General features: G+C 36.8%; 1 non-coding gene across 1 annotated transcript; it reads right to left on the bottom strand.

Annotated features, from left to right (window-relative positions):
- Window positions 1–6,308: 6,308 nt before the first annotated feature.
- On the bottom strand, window positions 6,309–6,441 carry LOC126023225 (small nucleolar RNA SNORA51). The gene has a single exon (XR_007500427.1). It is a non-coding gene; the product is annotated as a small nucleolar RNA SNORA51 (small nucleolar RNA).
- Between the last annotated feature and the right edge of the window lie 17,585 nt (window positions 6,442–24,026).

The following is a 24,026-nucleotide window of genomic DNA, read 5'->3' as shown; positions in this document are numbered from 1 at the left end:
GAAGAAATACAAATGGCCAAAAGGCACATGAAAAAATGCTCCACATCACTAATCATCAGGGAGATGCAAATCAAACAACTATGAGGTACCATCTCACTCCACAAAGATTGGCACACATCACAAAGAATGAGAACAAGCAGTGTTGGCGGGGATGTGGAGAAAGAAACTCTTATTCACTGCTGGTGAGAATGCCATCTAGTCCAACCTTTTTGGAAAGCAATATGGAGATTCCTACAAAAACTAGAAATTAAGTTCCCATATGATCCAGGTATACCTCTCCTAGGTATATACCCTACGAACACAAGAATACAATTAAAAATTCCTTCCTCACACCTATATTCATTGTAGCACTATTTACAATAACCAAACTCTGGAAACAACCAAGATGCCATTCAAAAGATGAATGGCTAAAAAAACTGTGGTACATATACACAATGGAATATTATGCAGCCGTCAGGAGAGATGAAGTCATGAAATTTTCCTATACATGGATGTACATGGAATCTATTATGCTGAGTAAAGCAAGTCAGAGGAAGAGAGATAGACATTTTTGCAATAATCCTCAGAGACAAAGAGAGGAGGGCTGAAAGGTCCATCTCACAACATGAAGCTCACCACAAAGAGTGATGAGTGCAGTTAGAGAAATAACTACATTGAGAACTATCCTAACAATGTGAATGAATGAGGGAAGTAGAAAGCCTGTCTAGAGTACAGGCGGGGGTGGGGTGGGGAGGAGGGAGATTTGGGACATTGGTGGTGGGACACTGGTGAAGGGGGTGTTTTTACATGACTGAAACCCAACTACAATCGTATTTGAAATCAAGGTGTTTAAATGAAGATATTAATTAAAAATAGCTATTCCATGCTAAGTATCAATAAGAAATGACACGGCCTATTGGGGAAAACATTTGTTTTCTCTTTGTGTTCATATCTGCAGAGAAACCCCCCCCCCCCCAAATCTTCTAGATTTTTGTCTTATTTTATCTAGCTAACTAAATTCATCTAATGTAAACAGCATTTACATTTACATGCACTGTAAAAGAACCACTATGGTGGACTTAGCTCTCTCAGAGATAAGGGTTAACATGACAATGTAGCATCTGAATGAAGATGTACGAAAAGAGAGCAGGTAGTTAGTCATCGTTTATTGTGATTGATGTTAGTCATTCGGTATAATTGATAATAAAAAAGATACAACTCAACAGTGACTTAAATACGTAAGGAAACTCAGAGATTGACAATCCAAGAAAGCTCTTTTGGCTCTCTGTAGCAATGAAAGATTCAGGATTCTTCAAAGCATTGTGCTTTTCTGTATCTGATCCATGCCACTATCAGCCATCATTAATCCTAGGCAGTAGCATTCCCTGCATAAGAAAGATGGGTTCTTTCCCTTTCTCTGAAAAAAAAAAAAAAAAGCTTCTTGATTTTCCAGACAGCTTTTTTCTTACATTGAAAAGGAAACTTGTAAATATTTTCTGTAGAGTTTTCAGCATTGATAAATTGTGTATCAATGTCCAGATATTTGTTACTGAGGAAGAAGGTCTACTGGGAAACAACCAACACATCTGTCAATGGCATCAGTGGACTTTTACAAACAATAGGGTTTATGTCTTTCACTTCATTCCCACTATCTATCAAAATTACAAATAATCCTCTGTGTTGCTTCCTGTTATATTCAATAGGACACATATTTCCCATAATTTTGTTTCCAACAGATTTAAAAATATTTTATTTTATCTCAGTACATACTGTTTCTGTTTAAATAAGAACTTTGTGTAGTCTAGTCTCTTGCAATAACTTCTTTCTAGTCCTCTCTACATGTAATTTTTAGATTTCATAATTTTCCCCGTCACACCGTCAGGTTCTTTCTTCAACACAATTCTAAAATAAATACAATAACACTCCGTTGCATACTTATACTTAATCAAGCTTAACCCCCTAGTGTGCCAATCAAAATTCTCAGTGAGCTGGCTCTGAACAGCCTCTAACTACTTCCTGCACTTCAGTCATATCACCCAGTTAGCACTGATTCATTTACTGATTTTTATTTTGGCAATATATTACAATGAATCGTTAATAAAATATTTCTTAATTCCAGAGGCTGCCAGAAGCTTTCAACCAATGGGATCCTAATGAGTTTTTCTAAGTTATGCATAGTCTCTGTCACTTATTTTCACTTTGGCAAATATTTTATACTTCTGTTGGCCAACTGAAGACATATATATTGTATTTTTGAATTGATATCAAAGGAAAAAAGAAAAATTGATATCCTGAATTTAAAATGAATGTGGAATTTGTTGTATTTTTTCAGAATGACAAAGATGTATTTGACATAAAAATCATATTTATACATATAGTATACACATATATTGGGGTATAAACCATTCCGTCTTGACTTATCTATATGTTTGTAATTAAATTAACATATATATATGATCTCAGATAGGATTTGGTGGGGGCAGGTTTGCACTTAGCTGTTCTCAGAGATTATTCATGGCTCTGTGCTCAGGGGTCACTCCTGGCTGTGTGTGGGGACCATATGTGGTGAGAATATTTAACATCTATTTTCAGAAACTTACAAATATATAATGCAGTACTGTATCATCACAATGCTATGCATCAGATAACCAGAACTTAATCTATTGAAAATTTGTACCTTCAACCATTTCTCTAAACATTGGCTTCTGGCAACCACAATGTACTGTTTTTGAGAGTGTCTTTTTAAAAATATTTTTAAAATAATTTTTTTAATAATTTTATTTTTTGAAATATTTAAAATGGTTAGGAATTCAGGTTCTGATACCTTTAAGGAAATAAGGTGGTGGGAGAAAGTAAAAATTGTCAGATATTGGGGACTGAAGAAAGTTCTTTGAGAAGTACTATAAATATTACTTCAGAACTAGTGTACTCATCATCCATTAAGTTTGAAGATGTTTAGGCTGTGATACTTCCTGACTCCAGTGCTTCAAAGAAAACAGGAAAAACAAAATCCGGGGAATTGTGCTAGAAATATATTTTCCCAAAGTTAGATTATGATAACCTACATTTAAGTGATTTTATTACTTGGAATATTTCCCATTTTGCACAAAGCTAATAAAATCAATAACTATTGTCTGGGTATTATTGCTATACAATACTTTTTCAATATCCCACACGAGTGGAGTCCTTCTATATTCTCCCTCTGACTCATTTTATTCAACATAATACTCTTCATATCTATCCATGCAAAAGCAAATTTCATGACTTCGTTTTTATCACCTGAATAGTATTCCATTGTATAGATGTACCATAGTTTGTTTAGCCACTCATCTGTTTTCAGATATGGGTTGTTTCAAAAAACTGGCTATTTGAACAGTGATGCAATGAACACAGGAATGCAGAGGGCTTTTCTTCATTGTGTTTAGGTGCCCTAGGACTATTCCTAGGAGTGATATTGGTGGGTTAAATGGAAGCACAATTTCTAGTTTTTTGAGGAATATCCATATTGTATTCCAAAATACAATTGACATTGAACAGTTGACATTCCCACCAGCAGTTAACAAGAATCCTTCTCCCTGCATCCACACCAGCACTGGTTGTTCTTATTCTTTGGATGTGTGTCAGTCTCTGTGGTGTGAGATTGTATCTCATTGTTGTTTTGATTTCCACTTTCTGATGATTAATGATATGCAGCATTTTTTCATGTGTCTTTTTGCCATATTTGTTTCTTATTTGATAGAATGTCTGTTCATTTCTTCTCCCCATATTTAAGTGGGTTTAGATTTTTCTTCTTGTTAAGCTCTACCAGTGCCTTTTATATTTTAGTTATTACCCCTTATCAGATGTATATTGAGTGAATAATTTCTCCCATTCTGTAGACAGTTTTTGTATCCTTGAACAATTTCCTTTGAGGTGCAGAATATTCTTAGTTGAATGTAGTTTCATTATTTATCTATTCTTCCACTTGCTTGGTCAGTGGTATTTCGTCTTTGAAGATGCCTTTAGCCTCAATATTAGGGAGTGTTCTCCCTATATTTTCCTCTATACACCTTATGGTTCCAGGTTTGATATCAAGATCTTTAAACCATTTTTGTGTGTCTTGTGTGCAATTAACTTAAGTAATTTAAATTATGTAAGAGAGAGGTCTGTGTTTACTCTTTTGCATTATTTGACCAGTTTTCCTAGTACAATTTATTGAAGAGGCTTTCCTTTCTCCACTTGTATTTCTTGTTCCTTTAACAAAGATTAATTGATCATATACCTGAGAATTAGTCTCAGAATATCCAAGTTTGTTCTATTGGTCTGGGAGTCTGTCTTTATTCCCAAATCATGCTGTTTTAATGACTACTGTAGTAGAGTTTGAAATTGAGGATGCTTCCCACTTCCTTTAACCCAAAGATTACTTTAGCCATTCATGGAAGTTTATTGTACAATATTAAGTTTAAGAGTGTTTGGTCTATTTCTTTGAAAAATGGCATGGGTATTCATATAGGAATTGCACTAACTCTGTACAATGCTTTGGAATGTATTGCCATTTTAATGATGTTATTCCTCCCAATCATGAGCAGGGTACTTGTTTTAAATTCCTGTATCATCTTATTTCGTGAAGCAGTGTTTTGTAGTTTTCTTTGTTGGTCTAATTTTGTTTGTTTGTCTGTTTGTTTGTCTTTAGTTTTTGGGCTACACCCAGCAGTCCTTAGCGAATACTCCTAGCTTTGCACTCAGAAAGCACTCCTGGCAGGGTTGGAGAATAGTCTGCATTGCCAGGTATCAACCCCAGGTGACTTACTTGCACATCAAACACCCTCTCATTGTGCTATAACTCTGACCCTTTTAGTTTTCTTTATATAAATCTTTCACTTTTTATTAAAGTCAATTCTGCGAGACTTGATTTTTCTGCAGCACAATTGTAAATGGGATTGTTTTAAATATAATTTTATTCTTTTTCATGATTAGTATGTAGAAAAGCCAAGGATTTTTGCATATTCATTTTTTTAGCTTGCCACTTTACTTATACAAATACGTTGTTTGTAGAAGCTTTTTTGAATTGTCTTTAGGACAATAGACACGATCGTATCATGTCATTTGCAAACAGTCAGAGCTTGTCTTTTTCCTTTTCTATCTGAATGCCCTTGATATCTTTTGCTTTCCTATTTGCTGTGGCAAGTACTTCCAGTACTGTATTAAATAGAAGAGGGGGCAACCTTGTCTTGTGCCAGATCTTGAGGAAAGGCTTTTAGTTTTTTTCCCATTGAGTATAATGTTTGCCATTGTCTTGTGAAAAATGACTGGTTATATATTTTTTAATTTAATTTTATTTTATTTTATCATTGTGATCTACAAAGTCCTTCATAGTTGAATTTCAGATGTACCAGCGTTTTTCAACCACTGTGCCAAGGCACACTAGTGTGCCGTGAGATATTGTCTGGTGTGCATTGGGAAAAATTCCAATTTTATCCGTAACATGCAGCTTTGGCTCACAAATAGAGCAATCATTAGATTTATTATTTCATAATATTAATTATTTCATAATAAAGTAATTATAAAATATTTTCTTTGTGTTTATTTGATTTCTATTCAAGAGAATTACTTTATATATAGTCAATATGGCACAGAATTAACTTTTTTTTTAACATTTTCTAATGGTGGTGTGCCTCATGATTTTTTTTTTTCATAAAAAAATAGTGTGCCTTTGCACAAAAAGGTTGAAAAACACTGAGATATACAGTGAATCAGGGCAATCTCACCACCAGTGTTGACCTCCCTCTACCAATGATCCCAGAATGCATTTTATAGCACCTCCCTTAGCCCTCTGGCCTGCCAGTATAATAGGCCTATTTAAGTTTAGATTGTTAAAATTTAGGTCTCTTGATTCTTTTGTTGACTTTGGCTTGGAGATTTATTTCTGTGCTTTTTTCTCCACCAATGCACCTGGTAGAGATACTTTGTGTGTGTTTTTTTGTCTGTTTGTTTTGTGAGACGCTTTTTTTTATTTATTTAGTAGAAAATTCTAGCAGATAAGTTTGTCATGGGTTCTGAGTTCTTAGCTGATTATATTAAGGAAAGTTTCTTTAATTCCCGTTTCGTTGAGAGTTTTATCATGAATGGGTGCTGGATCTTCTCAAATACTTTCTCTGATATATGATCATATGACCATATGATTTTTATTTATATAGTTTATTATGTTGCTTGACATTCATATGTTTGATCATCCTTAAATCCCTGGGATTAATTAATCCTCCTTGGTCATGGGTTATGATCTTTTTGATCAATGATTAGACTCTACTTTCTAGCATTTTGTTGAGGATATTTGGATCTTTATTCATCAAGAATATTGGCCTATTCACAATACAGACCAGGCAAAGGGCCTGGGTTGAGGTGTATATGGGGTGCATTTTTTGTACCTCCTCTTTCTATACAGTCAGTGTAAAGAATAGAGCCTGTGGTGAGAATTGAGAGGCCTTACCTTTTCTTTTTTTTTGATTTATATATATATATATATATACATGTATATAAAATCCTTCACCAGTGCAACATTCCCATGACCAATATCCCAAGTGTCCTTCCTCCCCACCCCACACCAGCCTGTACTCTAGACAGGCTTTCTACTTTCCTCATTCAGTCACATTTATGTTATGATAGTTCTCAGTGTAATTATTTCTGTAACTGCACTAAACAATCCTGTGGTGAGCTTCATGTCAGGAGCTGGACCCTCCAGTCCTCCTCTATTTTGTCTCTGAGAATCATTACACAAATGTTTTTCATTTTTCTCAAAACCCATAGATGAGTGAGACCATTCTGTGTTTATCTCTCTCCCTCTGACTTCTTTCACTCAGCATAATAGATTTCATATAATCCATGTATAGAAAAATGTCATGACTTCATCTCTTCTGATGGCTGCATAATCTTCCATTGTGTATATGTACCATAGTTTCTTTAACCATTCATCTACTGAGGGGCATCTAGGCTGTTTCCAGAGTCTGGCTATTGTAAACAACAACGCAATGAATATAGGTGTGAGAAAGAAATTTTTGTATTGGACAAAAAAAAAAAAAAAAAGAATATTGGCCTATAATTCTATTTTGTTTGTGTGTTGTCTCTGTCTGCTTTTGGTATCAGGATGATATTAGCTTCATAAAAACTGTTTGGGAGGGCTTCCGTGTCTTGAATTTCCTGGAAGAGCATAAAAATGTTTGGCAGTTGGTGCCCTTTGGAGGTTTAAAAAAATTCACTAGTGAATCCATCTGTGCTAATGCTTTTGTTTTTGAGATGACTTTTGATTACCATTTTAATTTCCTCAATAGTGATGGGTCTGTTCAGGCATTCCAAGTTATCTTGGTTCAATCTTGGGACGTTAGAGGAGTCCAGGATTCTACTAGATTCTCATGCATTGTGGCATAAAGCTTCTCAAAGTAACTTCTGATTAACATTTGCCTTACTGTAGTATTTGTTGAGACATCCCTTTATTTCTTATTCTATTTATTAGGGTTTAACCTTTCTATTTTCATATGAGTCTTGCTAATGGTTTATTTACCTTGTTTATTTATTTAAATTTTTTTGCAGACTGTTTCTTTAGACCCACTGAAAATCCTAAGGTTTTCCACTCTGAACTGTATTTCAGAGAGGTTGTACAGGGAATTAGTACTGATTGGATCTGGAGGCTTGCTGTCTTCACCCATCAGGAATGGTGGGGCTTTGTGCTGCTTTACCATGGTTTCTTTTGTAGTCTCAGGGGCTTCTTTCCTTTGTTACTGTCAGTCTTTCCTACTAGCAGACAGGTTTCAGTGGAGTTTAAGTGGCTGAGAGATTACCTTGGTAAACAACCACATACATGATCTGGTAAAGTTCCTTCTCTCAGGCAGCCATGTGACCTACTTACTTGGGGCCTGAACCCTGGGCTTAGCCTCCTAAAGTTACTCTTCTCCCTTTTATAAACAACATATTTCATGGGGGAAGTATTTCAACTTGGCATTTCCTATGATTTTCTTGAATTATAGTAACTGTCGAAAGAAAAATGTTAACTTCCTCAATCCTTGAATTCTAAAAGTGAAAGCTTTGCATTGGTCTCATTCATTAAAGTTGATGTGAAATGTATGTGAATTTATTAATCATTTTATTTAAATAATGACTGTCATTTATAGTTATCAAAATTAATTTCAGACTTCAATTGTTGTGGATATGGCCAATAGAAAAATGCCATCTAGCTAGATTATGGGAATTTGAAAAAAAAAATCATGATATTTAGAGTTTTCTTGCTTTCTAATACAACAGTATTCCTCATGCCAAGCATATGCCAAGCATAGTTTCCATGCTCCAAATTGGCTACAGTATTGACAGAAACGATCCAGACACTTGATGTACACATTCCCTTGGGGCACAGCTAGTCCTCAGGCCACTCATTGTAGGACAAAAATTACCAACATGTACGTACACATTTCTATATATTTTTATGTTTTTATTATGTATGTTTTCACTGCTACTCACATTGTAACTCCTTTCTTGATTTTTGTTTGTTGTTTTGGGGTCACACCCGCTGGTGCTCTGGGGTTACTTCTGGCTCTGCATTCAGAAATCACTCCTGTCTGGCAGGTAGGGGGGACCATATGGGATGGAGGGATTCGAACCACCAACTATTTGGTGTTGGCTGGGTGAAAAGCAAATGCCCTAATGCTGTACTGTCTTTCCAGCCCCTCCTTTCTTAATTTTTCAATGTTTGTCTCTATAGTAACAAACTCCATTGTTTCAAGTTCTAGTCCCAGTTTGTGCTTGGGGATTCTTCCAAGAGGTAACCAGGAATCAAACTCAGGGTCTTCCACATACAAAGTATATGCAACAACTCTTTGACCCATCTCAGTAGGCTCAAAGTTCATGTTAACTTTCTTCTTATCCACTTTGTTCTTTGACAATGAGAAGGCTGGCTTTTAAAAGTTCAGTTTGTTTCCCTTGCCAATCAGTTCAACCTTAGGATTTTGATATTCAAATTCACACTTGCCACATGGATGCTTTTCCTTGCTCCTGTCACATGGTCACCTGACTATGCAGTGCTTTCAGTTCCCCATGCTCAGGATCTGACACCCTGCTCTGGGGTGCCACTGTTACCATTTCACCACATCTCATTGCTGAGCTCAGGTTTTTTGTTTTGTTTTGTTTTGATTTGTTTTGTTTTGTTTTTACTAATTTTGGACCCCAAAACCCCACACACCCAACGGGCTCACAAAAATCCTGTGACTTTTCTTGGGCTCTGTATAGTTATTTTTCTCATAGCTCTCAAACAGACATTCCTCTTGGTGCTGAATCTCAAGCAACAGGGATAAGGACATCCTGACAGATCCTTTGCTTGGTTCCAGTGAATGTTGTTTGACATAAATTATTCAGAAATAAATTAAGATGAGAGGAAGAACTCTGTGTTTATATAAAATGTTTGTGCTCTAGTCTGTTTGGGAAAGATTATTCTTAGCTACCATCAGTTATGAACCTGAGTCCTTCCCACTCCAGCAAACTATCCAGCACACGACCCCTGATGATGAGTGGCATGAGAATGGCCATAAATATTGGTGGGATCCAGCAAAAGAGAAATGACTTGGAGTTATATTTAGTTTGAATGGAGTGAAATACATTTATGTGGGATAAACATTACAGGCTTGCCTTTAACTTTACATGCCACCTGAAAATCATTTATGTGTGCTTTACTTAACAAAGTGAAACAAAACTGTCCAACGGTAGCCTGTTTGTATACTCAAACATTGTGACAACAGAGCTAAAGAGCTGTTACAGAGGAGAGAAGAAATATCTTGTTATTCAGAGTTAATAAATCTGCAGAATATGCCCTCAAAGCTGCTCCTTTCTGAATCTTCATGGAGAAAATCATTAGACCCACAATTGCTAAGGCTATGAAAATAAAGCATATTTTCATTTTGGCTCATATCTTCGATGAGGTATTTTAGCACACAAGCAAAATTGAATATTTTCTTTTAGTCTAGATGTGACAATTTTTTTTGTTTTTTTGTTTGTTTGTTTGTTTTGTTTTGTTTTGGGCAGTGCTCAGGGGATACTCCTGGCTGTCTGCTCAGAAATAGCTCCTGGCAGGCGCGGGGGACCATATGGGACACCGGGATTCGAACCAACCACCTTTGGTCCTGGATCAGCTGCTTGCAAGGCAAATGCCACTGTGCTATCTCTCTGGGCCCTAGATGTGACAATTAGATCTGCTCCTTTACAAAGCTCTTCAAGACTAGCATTGTGTCCACTGATAAGGTGCAAATACTTTACTTAAAATTAATAGCACTCAAAAATACTACTTAATTGTAATTTTGCAATAATTTTATGAACATTTCTATGGAATAAATAAGAAAGACAGATTCCTGATTTATATCATGTAATGGGGATCTCCTTTGATCATATTTAGATGTATTTATTAGAGTCAAATTGAGATTAAATCATTGAAATATGACTGAAATATAAATCAGATTGAAATATGAAACATGGTAAGAATGAGTTATAAAATCAACAGAAATACTTTGGACACTGAAAAGTCATTTAAAGAATGAGATAAATTTTGACTAGAAATAATAAAGGGTTCAAGATATTATTGATAATCCAATTAATAAAATGGAGTGAAGCTTATGAATATAGTGAAATAATTGAATTTCTTACTGATTTGACGCATTATAACTGACTTGAAACAAAGATAAAGTGGAACATGCTATGCTATCATAATGAAAACACTAATGACAACATATGATACTGTCATTGATTCAAAGAAAATTGATGATGACTCACTGCCAAAAAGAAATTTAAACACTCTTAAAATATTAGCGCTAACATCTGAGTATAGAGCCAGGAGTAACCCCTGAGCACTGCTGGGTGTGACCCAAAAACCAAAAAAAAGCAAAACAAAAAACAAAAAAATCTTAGAGCTAATGTGTTAAGGAAACTTGTTCAGGTTTCCTCAGGTTTGATAACACTCCTAAAAATTTAACATGCATTAACTAATTTGTGAAATAAATACAATTTTTTTCAGACTGGTACAACTTAAACTTATCAACAACACTTCCAGGAATTAAGAGAAGTATCATTTTTTTATTTGTTTTTTTTTGGGGGGGGGAGGCCCACACCCGATGACACTCAGGGGTTACTTCTGGCTATGAGCTCAGAAATTTCTCCTGGCATGGGGGGGATCATATGGGACGCTGGAAGAGAACCCAGGTCTGTCCTGGGTCAGCAGCATGAAAGGCAAATGCCCTACCGCTGCACCATGGCTCCAGCCCCAAGAGAATTTTCTTCCTTTTCCCATATATAATCTATTCGAAGATTGTTGCTATATGAAGTGGTTACCAAACCCTAAAAGCCTCAGAAGCCCTAGAGGAAAAGAGTACAGATTTAAATGAAATAGTTCATCATTTTTAATATGTAACTTTCTGATTCTTGTGAATTTGGGGACTCATAAGTTGTCATCGCTTTCTCATTCATAATAAGGTATATTTAATATTTTATCATAGATTCATAACTTCAATTGTTTTATTAAATAGAATACCCCAAATGTAATATCATCGGCCTCGTGGTGCTTCGATCTGCCCTTTTAAGAATTCAGGGTACTCAAATGACTTCCAAGCTTTCATTCATGCTGTTTCCTGTGTCCGTCCATATTTGCACTGTCTCCTTTTACGACTTACTATTTAAGGCTTAAAGCTTTCTCAGTGAATCTTCCAGCACCCACCTCCCTCATTCCACAGGCAGAATGTGTTCATAAAAGCATGTGTATGTCTTATTTAAAGATATATGTCTACTTAAGATACATAATTCATTCAGCTAATGGACTCCAGCTTTTTGAAGACAAGGCAGTACCACATTGTTTTCTGCTGCCAGTCACACACCTGTTACTTAACAAGGTTTAGTAAATAGAAGATAAATGCCACAAATGAGTGGCAATGTTAGGCAATAGGGTGAAAATTTCAAGACATACAGTTGCCAAGAATAAGATAATATCAGGATTTCTTCCTTATCTTGTGAATTAGATTTCTAGATCTTTTTCTGAGGTGTGTGTGTGTGTGTGTGTGTGTGTGTGTGTGTGTGTGTGTGTGTGTGTAACCCAAGTAACCGATTCCAATTTTTTGGAGGGGTCCACACCTGACAGCGCTCAGGGGTTCCTCCTAGCTCTGTTCAAAAATCGGTCCTGGCAGGCTTGGGGGACCATATGAAATGCCGGGATTTGAACCACTGTTCTTCTGCATGCAAGGCAAAAGCCCTACCTTCATGCTCTTTCTTCGGCCCCATAACCCAATTTTTTTTTTTGGTTTTTGGACCACACCTGGCGTTGTTCAAGGGTTACTCCTGGCTGTCTGCTCCTGGCAGGAACGGGGAACCATATGGGACACCGGGATTCGAACCAAACACCTTTGGTCCTGGATCGGCTGCTTGCAAGGCAAACGCCGCTGTGCTATCTCTCTGGGCCCCATAACTCAATTCTTAAGGCAAGTCTTTTGTGGGAGATAAGTTCTCTTAAATTTCTTTTTTTGTGTGTGTGTGGGGGAGCGGTAGAGTTTGGGCTATATTTAACAGTGCTCAGGGATTATTCCTTGATCTGCACTCAGAAATCACTCCTGGCAGGCTTGGAGAACCCTTTGAGATTGCAGAGATTGAATTTAGGTCAGCTTGTCGTGCGAGGCAAACACCCTACCCACTATGCTCCTGCCCCCTTTAGTTTCTTTTTACAAGTAAAATTATTCATGCATCCTAGAGATAGTATAGGGGTAAAGATTAGTTGACTGTTTCCTTGTACAATGTCAACCCAGGTTAAATCCCCAGCACAGCACATGGTCCTCCAGCATTTTTAGGAGTTTTTTTCCCCCTTATAATGTTTTTATTTCAGCTGCTCCTTCTCTCCACCACGATATATTTAACCTGACCTTCCCCCAGTACTTAACAAATTGTTTCTTAGTCTATGATTTAATATCAATGTGCTTAATTTTAGAAGTGCTTGGGCTCTTGTTCCTCTTCCTTCCCATCACTGATTAAAGTCCAGGGGGTCTTGCACAAAGCCAAACTGTCTTGCTCTGGCCTTTTCTACATGTAATATAATAAATGATAAGACTCACCTGTCCTTCCAATGCACCTTACATAGTTCACTGGAGTCTCTACTATTCAGGATCAATATGTTCTCTGCATCTTCTATAATATTGATTACTGAAATAGAGACAGAACCCCATTATCACCTACCAAGAGTTTGATTGTGGTCATAGGTTTACACTCTCAATATTCATATAGGTTGTCATTTATTAATTAATCTATAATCAAGAATAGCATGTATATTAGAAATAACTTATATTTGGTGAGGTATAATTCATAGAATTCAATCCACCTCAACCAATGAGTATAACTATAAAAAACAGGAGCTTCAAGGCCCAAAAATTTGGGCCTTCTCATTATACAAAGTGTTATATATATTTTTCCCATAGTTCTGCCTATAACTATCTGTAAAAGACCTGCCTGGTCTTTGATTTGAATATAGAAAATTAGAGAGATTATTATTCATGTTCCTGTGTAGTTTAGATTAAGTTATACTATTTTCAAAGTATTGTGATATGGAAGAAAGAACAGACCTCACAGATATCCAGCAGGAATTCTGTGTTTTTACTGGAAACATCTCCCTCATCCCCACCCCTGGAACTAGGAGTACTGGGCTACTTCACAAAGCACTTGGAAGTTGTTCCAATTAAGAGACTTCAGACTAACCCAACAGGAGGCATTGAAAAGCAGGCCAGAGACACCTCCCTATTCCTCAACCCCTTCCCAGAATAAGGTCCCAAGTCCAGTGTTGTCTTCAACTGCAGAGGAGCAAAAAAGAGAAAGACACAGAACAGCTGCCCCTGGGTTTCAAAGCATCCTTAGCACAGCACATTCAAGAAATGAAGGCTTTGGGATAGATCAGCATTCCTTAGATGTCAGATGCCAAGGCATCTCTCACAGGGAACAAAGCCTAAACATCAACTCTTGGATGTAGCAGATAAACTCAATAACCCAATCCTTGATTTGGATGGAAACAAAGGGTCATCCTTTGTTTGGGAAAGATGGGCAGCTGGAGATCAGAACGATTCTTTTGCCCATCAGGAAACTATTGCTTTGGGGTTGTGTAATATTATTATGATTATGATTATGATTATTGTTTTAATTTGGGGGCCACACCGAGAAGTGTGCAGAAGAAACACATTACTCCTGGCTCTGTGTCAGGGATTACTCTTGAGAGATTTACTTTTGGAAGTGCCCAAGAGATTATATATATGTAGGGCCAGGGATACAGCTGAAGACCAATAGGTATGAGACAAGCACCTTATCCTGTAACTATTACTTCGGCCCCAGGGTTGCATACTTTAGATGCAGAGTTTGTACTCAAACTCACTGGGGGTCATAGCATGCACAAGCACTTTGAGTATTTTCTGGGCCTCACACAAACCTAGCTGTCATACACCAGAGATTGTACTTTCTTGCAATTGCAGGGATTCCAAATAGCAAAGTCACTGTTAGAGTGTGGTTTGGGGTATCTTGTTGGTATTTGTTCAGCATGAACTTCTAAAGCACAAATTGCCTTTCTCATTACTAGATGCAGTCTTAGGTATTTTTCATAATCCATCTTCCCATCATTCCAAGGATCCCAAATGTTGTGGATGGGGAGGTCAAGTTCAGAGAGAACATTATTAGATGCAGTGTTAGATATTTTTTATAATCCGTCTTCCCATCATTTCAAGGATCTCAAATTATGAATGGAGAGACCAAGTGTAGAGAGATTTTGTTTGTTTGTTTTTGGTCACAGCCAGCAGTGCTCAGGTTCTTTCTTGTCCTTGATGGCACAAGGAGAAGTTGGAATTCCACCTGCAGGTTCTCACAATAGCCCAGCAGTTCCCAAACCACACATGTAAATGCTCAGCTTTTGAAGCATGACTTCTGAATCAATGTTAGACATCTTCCTTCTCCACTGAGCCAAAGAGATCCAAATATGGAAACTTAAAGTTTTCTTTGTTATTCCTGGAGGATGGCCATGATAGAACCACAGATTACATCCTGGGGAATTGTTAAACATAACACTTAAGGAACTTTTTCCTTACATTAGGTTTGTGTGTACGTGTGTGTGTGTGTGTGTGTTAGATGTAAGAAACTACTAGCTACAAAAAAAGACCTGAGATTTTACAGTAGCAAGTAGAAACAGAGCAACAATCTTTGCCAATGTTTTTTTATCACTTCACTTCTCCCAAGAAATCTTTCATGAATAAATGTACCAGGCACTTCCTTTTAACACAATGGTGCATTGAATGCTTTATCTTAATTTGTTCTTCTAATTTAATTCTGCTTCATTTAAAGCATATGATGTCTCCCTAACTAAGTTAAACTGCGCTAAAGTAAAATTCATTTTCCAATTAGATCAGTATCCATACTGAATGCTGTGGGTGCTTATTTCATATGATCTAAATACCATCTAAATTTCTATGAACTTGATGGGTCTGGAGAGACACAGGAGGGATGGCAGAAGTAGAAGCTTATTTTGTTTTGTTTTGTTAAGTTTTTTTGGGGGGGCATCCCCAACAGTGCTTAGAGTTCACTTTCAGCAGTGCTTGGAGAGTTATATATGGTGTCAAGATTCAAATTTACAGAACCACATACAAAGCAAGTGCCTCAATACTATCTCTAGTCCTTTTTTAAAAATTTACAGCGATTTGTTTATTAAACATATTTCTCTTCATCATTATCTACATAGAGAAATGCAATGGATATTTGTGTATTTATCTTTTTGTGCAATTCCCAAAGTTATTTATAGTTGTTTTAGACATACCATGTTTCAGCACCAACCCCACCACCAGTGTCAATTTGCCTTGACAAATGGTCCCTCAATCTATTCTATGCCTCCCCTCTCCCCAACTCCTCAACCTTCCATCATAACAGACACCTTTTTAAGCTTAGTTGTTAAAGTTTGGGTCTCATGATTTCAGTGTTGTTGACTCCTGGTTTGGATATTTAGCTTTGTATTTTCTTAAAAACCACCAATGCACCCGAGTTCCCTTTAGTCCTGTTCCCGTATTTCACATCTTTCTCCTCAACTCAATTTCTTTCTTTCTCCTCACTAGAATCTGGGCCAAGGGTGTTATAGACAACACCCATTTAAACAACTGAATTCCCTCATGAAACTATTCCAAATACTACATATATGTGACAACATCCTATATTTATATTTCTGGATTACTTCATTTAACATGATATCTTCCAGTTTCAACCATGGTGCAATGAATTGCTTGATTTCACCACTCCTACCGTTATGTAGTACTCCATTATGTGTATTCATATAGGTATATCACATCTTCATGATCTACCCATCTGTCATTGGACATCTAGAATCATTCTATCTCTTAGCTAGTGTACTGAGTACTGCAAGGAATAGTGATGAGTATATATTCTTTTAAATGAATGTTTTTTATGTCCTGAAAATAGATACCCCAAACTGGATTTTCTGGGTCATATGGCAACTTGATTCTGAGTTTATTGAGAACCCTCCATAATCTTTTTCATACTGATTGAACCAGACAACATTCCCACCAGCAGTGGATGAGAGTTTCTTTTATACCACATCTCCAATAACACAGATTGTACCCAGTATTTTTGATATTTCTCTGAAACTTAAAAAAATTTAACAGTTATTGGACCAGGAGAGAGCTCAAAAGTCTATAACTACATACGTTGCATGTAGGAGTCCTGTGCTTGATCCCCAGCATTGCAGATCCCCTAAGTACTATTGAGATCAACCCCAAACAATAAGCCATAAGTAGGACAGAGGATGACTGAGTACAGCTCAAATACAAAAAAATAAAAATAAAAAAAGAAGGAAAAACTCAAGTTACCAAGTCTACATTCAGTCAACTCCACAGACTAAGTCTGTTTTTACATAGATTTAAACCAAGTCATAAAAATAATGGATACACTGGCCACACACTTGAAAGCTGTCAAACTCAGGAGGAGAGGGTAGGCCAAGTCCCAACTCTGCCAAAGCCACACCTGCTGCACTCATCACCCAGAATTGCCACTTTGCCAATGGCCCTGCTTCACCTCTCATCTTCAGCTCTCTAGAGAGACACAAGTCTGACCAAAACTTTAGATATACGAGTATATTGGCTGATATCACCAGAACTTTTTTTTTTTTTTTTTTTTTTTTTTTAGTGAGTGTGGGTACTCCTCCTGCCTTCTTGTACTTCAGGAAGTTCTTGCAGCTGAAAACATGCCCCACAAAAGTCACAGTCTTAGCAACAGTGCTTGGAATTCCTAAACCATGTGGCCACATTTGTGGCTGGGAGACAAATTTATTTTTATTTAGTACTATCATTCCTGCAGAACACATCAATTTAGATGCCAGTGTGTATCTAAAGCCACCTAATTTCTAGAAACAAAATAAGTCACTAAATGATAAACCATCAACAAGAACTTACTAAACTTTCTGATAATGACTCAATGACCTCAATGCAAAATATAGTAATTTTCACATATTTTCTTGTTGCTGTAATTTTTTTCCCTTCTTTCTCCTTCTTTTTAAATACATTTTTCTTAGATACAAATATATTATGATAAACTATGTCAACTATGTGATTTCTGGTCTTCAAATAAAGTAAATTATACTTAAAAACAATGATAAAAATAAGGCCTTTGGGGCCGTAGAGATAGCATGAAGGTAAGGCATTTGCCTTTCATGCAGAAGGTCATTGGTTCGAATCCCGGCATCCCATATGGTCCCCCGTGCCTTCCAGGAGCAATTTCTGAGCATGGAGCCAGGAGTATTCCCTGAGCACTTCCGGGTGTGACCCAAAAACCACACAAAATATATAAGGCTTTTATCTATTTTATATATTTTCTGTGTCACACGAATTTGGAGAAGCTCTAAAGGATGGTAGGATGGAAGGAGTTCTTTGTTATTGTTCTTAATATAATTTAGTTTACATGATTACAATAGTATTAACATTTATAATTTTAATATATATAATTACTGCACCTTCACCACCACTAAAGTTACCAACACCAACATCCTTTCTTCAGACTCCCTCTTTGCTGGTCTCCTTCCCCTTGACACTTTATAGTAATCTCAGTTTTGCAAGGATTGGTCATTGTTTAATGTAGTCTGTTTCCTCGTTTTGTTTCTCTATATTTCACAGATAAATAAGATCATCAGGTTTTTATCTCCACCAGTGCCTTTCTTCACTTAACAGGATACTCTCCAGTTCTATCCACATTTTGGCAAATTGCATGATTTCATCTTTGCTGCATAAGATAACACAAACTCGTTAGTGATGAATCAGTCATTGGACAATTGGATTGTTTCCATATTCTGGCTGTTGTATTTAGTGTTAAAATGAACATAGGCATACATACATCTTTTTAAATTAATGTTTTCATGTTTTGAGTAGATGCCAAGAAGTAGAATCACTGGATCATGTGGAAGCACCATTCTTACTTTCAAAGTAGTCTCCATAGAGTTTTTCATTTAGTGTTTGAACAAGATGACGTTCATACCATAGTAAATGACAGTTCCTTTTCTATCATGCCCTGCCAACTTTGCTTGTTTATAGAGTTTTTTGACATATACCATATACCATTCTCACTAGTGTGGGAATCTTATTGTCAATTTCATTTCTATTTCTCTAATAATAAATGATGATAAACACTTTTTTCATAAGCCTACTGTTCATCTATATGTCTTCAGTGAAGTGTCTATTCATCTCTTTTTCCCATTTTTTTGTTTGTTTTTGGGTCACACCCAGCAGCGCTCAGGGGTTACTCCTGGCTCTATGCTCAGAAATCACTCCTGGCAGGCTCGGGGGACCGTATGGGTGCCAGGATTCGAACCTATGACCTTCTGCATGAAAAGCAAATGCCTTAACTCCATGCTATTTCTCTGGCCCCTCTTTTTCCCATTTTTATTGGGATTGTTGGCTTTTGTTGTTGTTGATTTCTGTGAGTGATTTAAATATTTTGAATTTAGCCTTTGTCTGATATATGATGTGCAAATATTTCCTCCATGCAGAAGAGTGTCTTTCTTAAAATGATTTTAATTTGCTGTAGTCCTATTTGTTTATTTCTACACTTTGCCAAAGGATCAAATCATTGAAGACACCTCTAAGATTCCATCTGGAGAGTTTTGCCTATGTTTTTTTCTTCAACATATTTTATGAATTCTGATCTAAGATTCTAGTCTAATCTCAAGGTCTTTAATTCACTTTGAATTAATTTTTATCTACGGTGTGAGAGATCAATCCTATTTCATTTTTAGGTACTTACTGTGGAGCAGAAAAGCCTCTTCAACAAATGGTGCAGGGAAAAGTGGAGAGCAATGTGCAGAAAGGATCAAGGAATTTTGAACAAAGGAAAGCCTGTCTGGTCTGTTTCCTCCAGATGAATCATGGGGGGGGGGGTTTGCAGCCCTTATCTGTGCACCTGAACAACTCAGAAAGTGATACTACCTGCTAGTTTGTGCTAGTTGGACTTCTGAGTACAATGCTTCTGGCTGCAGAATCTCTCCATCCCCAATTCTTGCTTAGTCTCAGGTTTTGGTGATAGTGACCATGTGACCCTGGAGAGGATCTTTTATCGTCCACTAATATAAAAAAGTCAAGTGGGTCTCAGGAGATTAATCAGAGGGCATTTCCAAAGAGTGACTGTTGCCAGTGACCCTCAGGCTGAAAGAATGTTTGTAGGAAGTCAGCCTATCTCTCACTGAGTTTACAACCTATGAGTGGTCACAGTGCCACATTCACTGCCTTATCAAACACTCTTCCTTCACAGGCAGGTACTGGACTTCAAGGTAGCCAGCCAGAAAGAAATCCGAGCAACTTAAACCCTGTGACCCTCAGACTGCTCCTCCCAGTGGACAATGAGTTATTGTCCTGGGAACCAGCTCCACACCTCAATCTTCTTTGGGAAAATTCCTTCCCACAAGGCTCTAAGGTTCCTCTTGTAAATAATAGACTGACAGGCAGGCTTGCCTTGAAGCTCAAGTATTTTCGGTAGCTTCCTATACTCCAGTCTACCAAGAACTCCCTTTTGCTTATTTTCAACAGTAAATCCTTAAGTGTTTCTGTGGGTCCCTGACTGCTTTCTTCTCAAAGATCACTTCCAGCTCCCTCCTCCTCAACAGCTACAAAGAAGGTATGGAAATTTTTTCAAGTATGTTCAGGAAGCTCCTGTTAAGAAATCTACTCAACTCCTAAGATTTCTCTTTAAAAATAAGTCATTAAATTATTTAAGTAGCTAATCCTTGATATTAAAATCCACTGGGTGGATTTTATTCTAAGTATATTATAAAGTTAAAGTTATTAGTAAGGATTAAGTACAATGTTGCTGATAATTTAAAATGTGCCAGTCATCCAGGCTGAAACACTACAATTTAAATCATTCATTTTCATCTGTAAATAGAGTTTATGTCACCCATTTCTGGGTGACCCATTTCATCCATCTTGGAGAATAAGTCTCCCCTTCAGAACTCTACTGATAGAAAATTAAATTTCAAAAGCTTGTTCCACAATGTTTCTTCTTTTTTATGTTTTATGGATCATACCTGGGAGTGCTTTGCATTCAGAGATCATTCTTCGCAGTGTTTGGGGAGCATACTAGGTGCTAGTGATTGAACCAAGTCAGCTATACACAAGACAAGTGCCCTACCTATCTGGTCTCTCCTATATATTTATTTATCCTATTCTCCAAAAATATAGCATTTATTTAAACTTTCATTAGACACAGCACACACACACACACACACAATTACAAACACTTTTGGCTCCAGAGAATAGAGAGGAGAAGAAAAGAAAGTGAGTGGAGGAGGAGAAACATAAATATGAAAGAATGGGGTCTATGGGCCAAGAGATCTCAAGTCCATTAGTGGAAATAAAAGAAAATGAACATAACTAATATCCAAGCCAAAGTCAACAACAATGGAATCAAAAGACTCAAATTCTAATTATTTAAACTATAAATGAACCTTTTATACTGGTAGGCTGAGATACATTCTGGGAGCATGGTGGATAGAGATCGACAATGGTGGTGGGAATGGCCCTAATTCATTGTATGTCTGAAACCAAACTATGAACGACCTTGTAAATCACAATGGTTTCAACAAGATAAAATAAACAATTACAAACTAAATGCAACCATTTAGTTTGGTATTTTATTTTAAAATATTTGACTCTAGTAGCTGTATTCTTGAATGTATAGTCTTAGTTATTTTAATGGGCTAATTCTACTTAAACTTGCAATGTGTCGCTTATAAAAAAACAAATTAATCTTATTTTTTAATCCACAAGTAGAATTTGTGCATTTATAATCGGCCTAATCCTGACTAATAAGTTTAGAATCTTTAAACTTTATAATAATGTGAAATAGCCTTAAATTCTTTCATGGTCTCCACCAGTTAATTTGGATATTGCCTATATGCAGTAAGTATGGGAAAGTAAAACATGAAATTTTACACATTCTTCTTTAATTGATTTAACTCATTTTTATTGAATTAAATGAATAAACTAAGATGTACAGAAATGCTGTACCTGTTTCAAATATCTTAGTGGAAACAATGTTATGGAGAATAAAAAATAAAACAATATAATCCTAAAATTTTGGTGGCTCTGTAAAGCAAAAAAGACAGATGAAGGTCATCCAGTTTATTGGAGAGAGAGAAAGAGAACTAAAGAGAGAGAGGAATGGTAGAAGGGAAAGATGGAAAAAAATGACAGCAGCTGATAAGCACAAGACCTGAAGTTGATAGGTAGAACAGCTTAGCATTAATAATTATTTTAAATGATTATGCAAATTCAACTAAGCTTGCTTGGGAGAGATACTAAAATAGCACTTGTCTGCCATCCCCCTCAATGATCATTCTCTCCAGGGACAAGAGACTTGAATCTGCAATGACTTAAGTCTATCTCAGTTCCCTTGTGTACCTCGCACCACATTTAAACACTGAATGTGGTCCTACAATGCAAATTCATTACTTTTATCTGCTAAATAAGAAATCAAATCCAAAGTCACAAGAATACCTGGCTGAGCTCTGAAATGCAGACTGCTTGTCTCCAGCAGGTACTTGCCAGAGGAATTTACATGATCTTCAGTTTGTCTTGAGCTGATTTTAGAATGCCACCCCTGGTAATTTGCTGCTGCAAAGTACAATCTCATTACCATTTGCCTCCATCCCTGTTCCAATCACCTCTAAGGGAAAAAATTTGTGATTCTATTCTCTATTCTATACCCACTCGTTTTATGGTATGAGTCTCACAGCCTGCAGATAATTCCGTGATAGAATACCCATTTTTGCATGTATGAAGCACAGAGTTTGATTCCTTACACCATTTCCACATGCTCAGTGATCTGGGTGTAATTGCCTATTAGGGTTCCTGGTGCTACAGCTGGAGAGTTAAGTGTATGGTCTCCTAAGGACCACAATCAAGTGTGTGTGAGTACCAAACTATAATGTGTAAATGCGGAGGAGTACTGCAACCAAAGTGTACAAGCAACACAACCAAATTGACACAATTACACACACTTTGCCTAGAACCAAAAATACATACAAACATCAGAACAAAAGTGTTACGATTTCTGCAGAACACTAGAATCAGATGGGTATTTCTCAAGCTATTGCAACAATAACGAAGGGAAAAGGTGGGGAATGAACAAATAACTGCACATGTCACTGTCCAAGAATAGAATTGGCCAGGGAAATGGCTAAAGGACTGGAGTATATACTTTGCTGCAGAATTCCCAGATGCAATCATCGGTATCCATGCTCCCCAAGCACCACTGGAGACATCCATAAGCACTGCATGGCCTTTCAACCCCCAAAACATTCTAAATATATAAAATAAATATTATACTCAGTTGAAGAAAGGCAGGAGGAGTTGGAATGTGCCTTGTCTCCAGATCTCTCCTCAGCAGGGTCTTGACTTGACAGGACTATCACATCAGTTCTCTGTTTGCATTACTCTTGTACTCTATGCTTAGGGTCATACTCAGTGTCACTTAGTCTAAAATCCAACACTCACTTCCCCAATGTCAGATCATGTGGCCTTTCAACATGACCCTGCAAACGAGGCCAGGCTCTTAAAAATGCTGGTGATATTTGTCAACACTACTGGGCTCACCTCTGTTCCCCTTGTTCTCTTTTTCTCATAGTACTAATGCCTCCTCACTTTTTTATTCTGACTCTTCTGACCTTCCTATGAATTGATCGTCTGTTTTTTGTCTCCCCTCACTACAAACCAGCTCCATAAGTCAGAGATCTTTGTCTTTGCACAGATGCATTCCGTGCCTTGAATGGTCCTAGCCCAAAGAGAGAATTGAACAAGACAGCCTGAATACACATCCAAGGCCTCTACACCCGAATTTCCTAGGCAAAAATCGTTTGAGGGGGGAATCATTGGTCTAAAGCAGGTCTGACATCTGTGCTGAAATTCTTTCTTTTTATCACCATCAAAACTAGTCATGAGTAATTAGCAAAATTTCCCAAAGTGGCTCATCATTCACTTCATGTATCTGAAGAAAGAGGCAATGTTCAAAACAGTTGAACATTTTTACAATAGATGACAATTCATGACTGCAAATGGATTTGGAGCAGAAATTCATATGACATAAATATCTAAATCTAGCCAATGGCCCATATATTTTAAATTAGGTTTCTATCCACAAAATCCTATTACAGCAAAGTGATTTAAAGAGATTTTTAATTTAATTTAATTAAATCATAATTTAATTTAATGTAACTTAACCTGGGTATTAAAAAGACTCCAATTAAATATTTTGATGAGGTATCTACAATTCTAGACCATATGAAGAATTTAAAACAAATATCACTGATGCAAACTCTGCTAGTATCAAATGTTCAGTAATGCTTATCTTTATTTGAAGACCATAGTATTAACTTAAATTTTACCTACTTAATTTTCACCTGATGGTACCCCCCCAGGATAAAAAATATTAAATTCTCTTAGAGTTATTTAAAACCTTAATCTACATTTTCCTTGACATCAGAAGCATAGCACAGT

Source organism: Suncus etruscus, chromosome 11 (assembly GCF_024139225.1).
Source record: "Suncus etruscus isolate mSunEtr1 chromosome 11, mSunEtr1.pri.cur, whole genome shotgun sequence".
Taxonomy (NCBI): Eukaryota; Metazoa; Chordata; class Mammalia; order Eulipotyphla; family Soricidae; genus Suncus; species Suncus etruscus.
The sequence above is the reverse complement of the archived record's forward strand: the minus strand, read 5'-3'. Positions and strand labels throughout refer to the sequence as shown.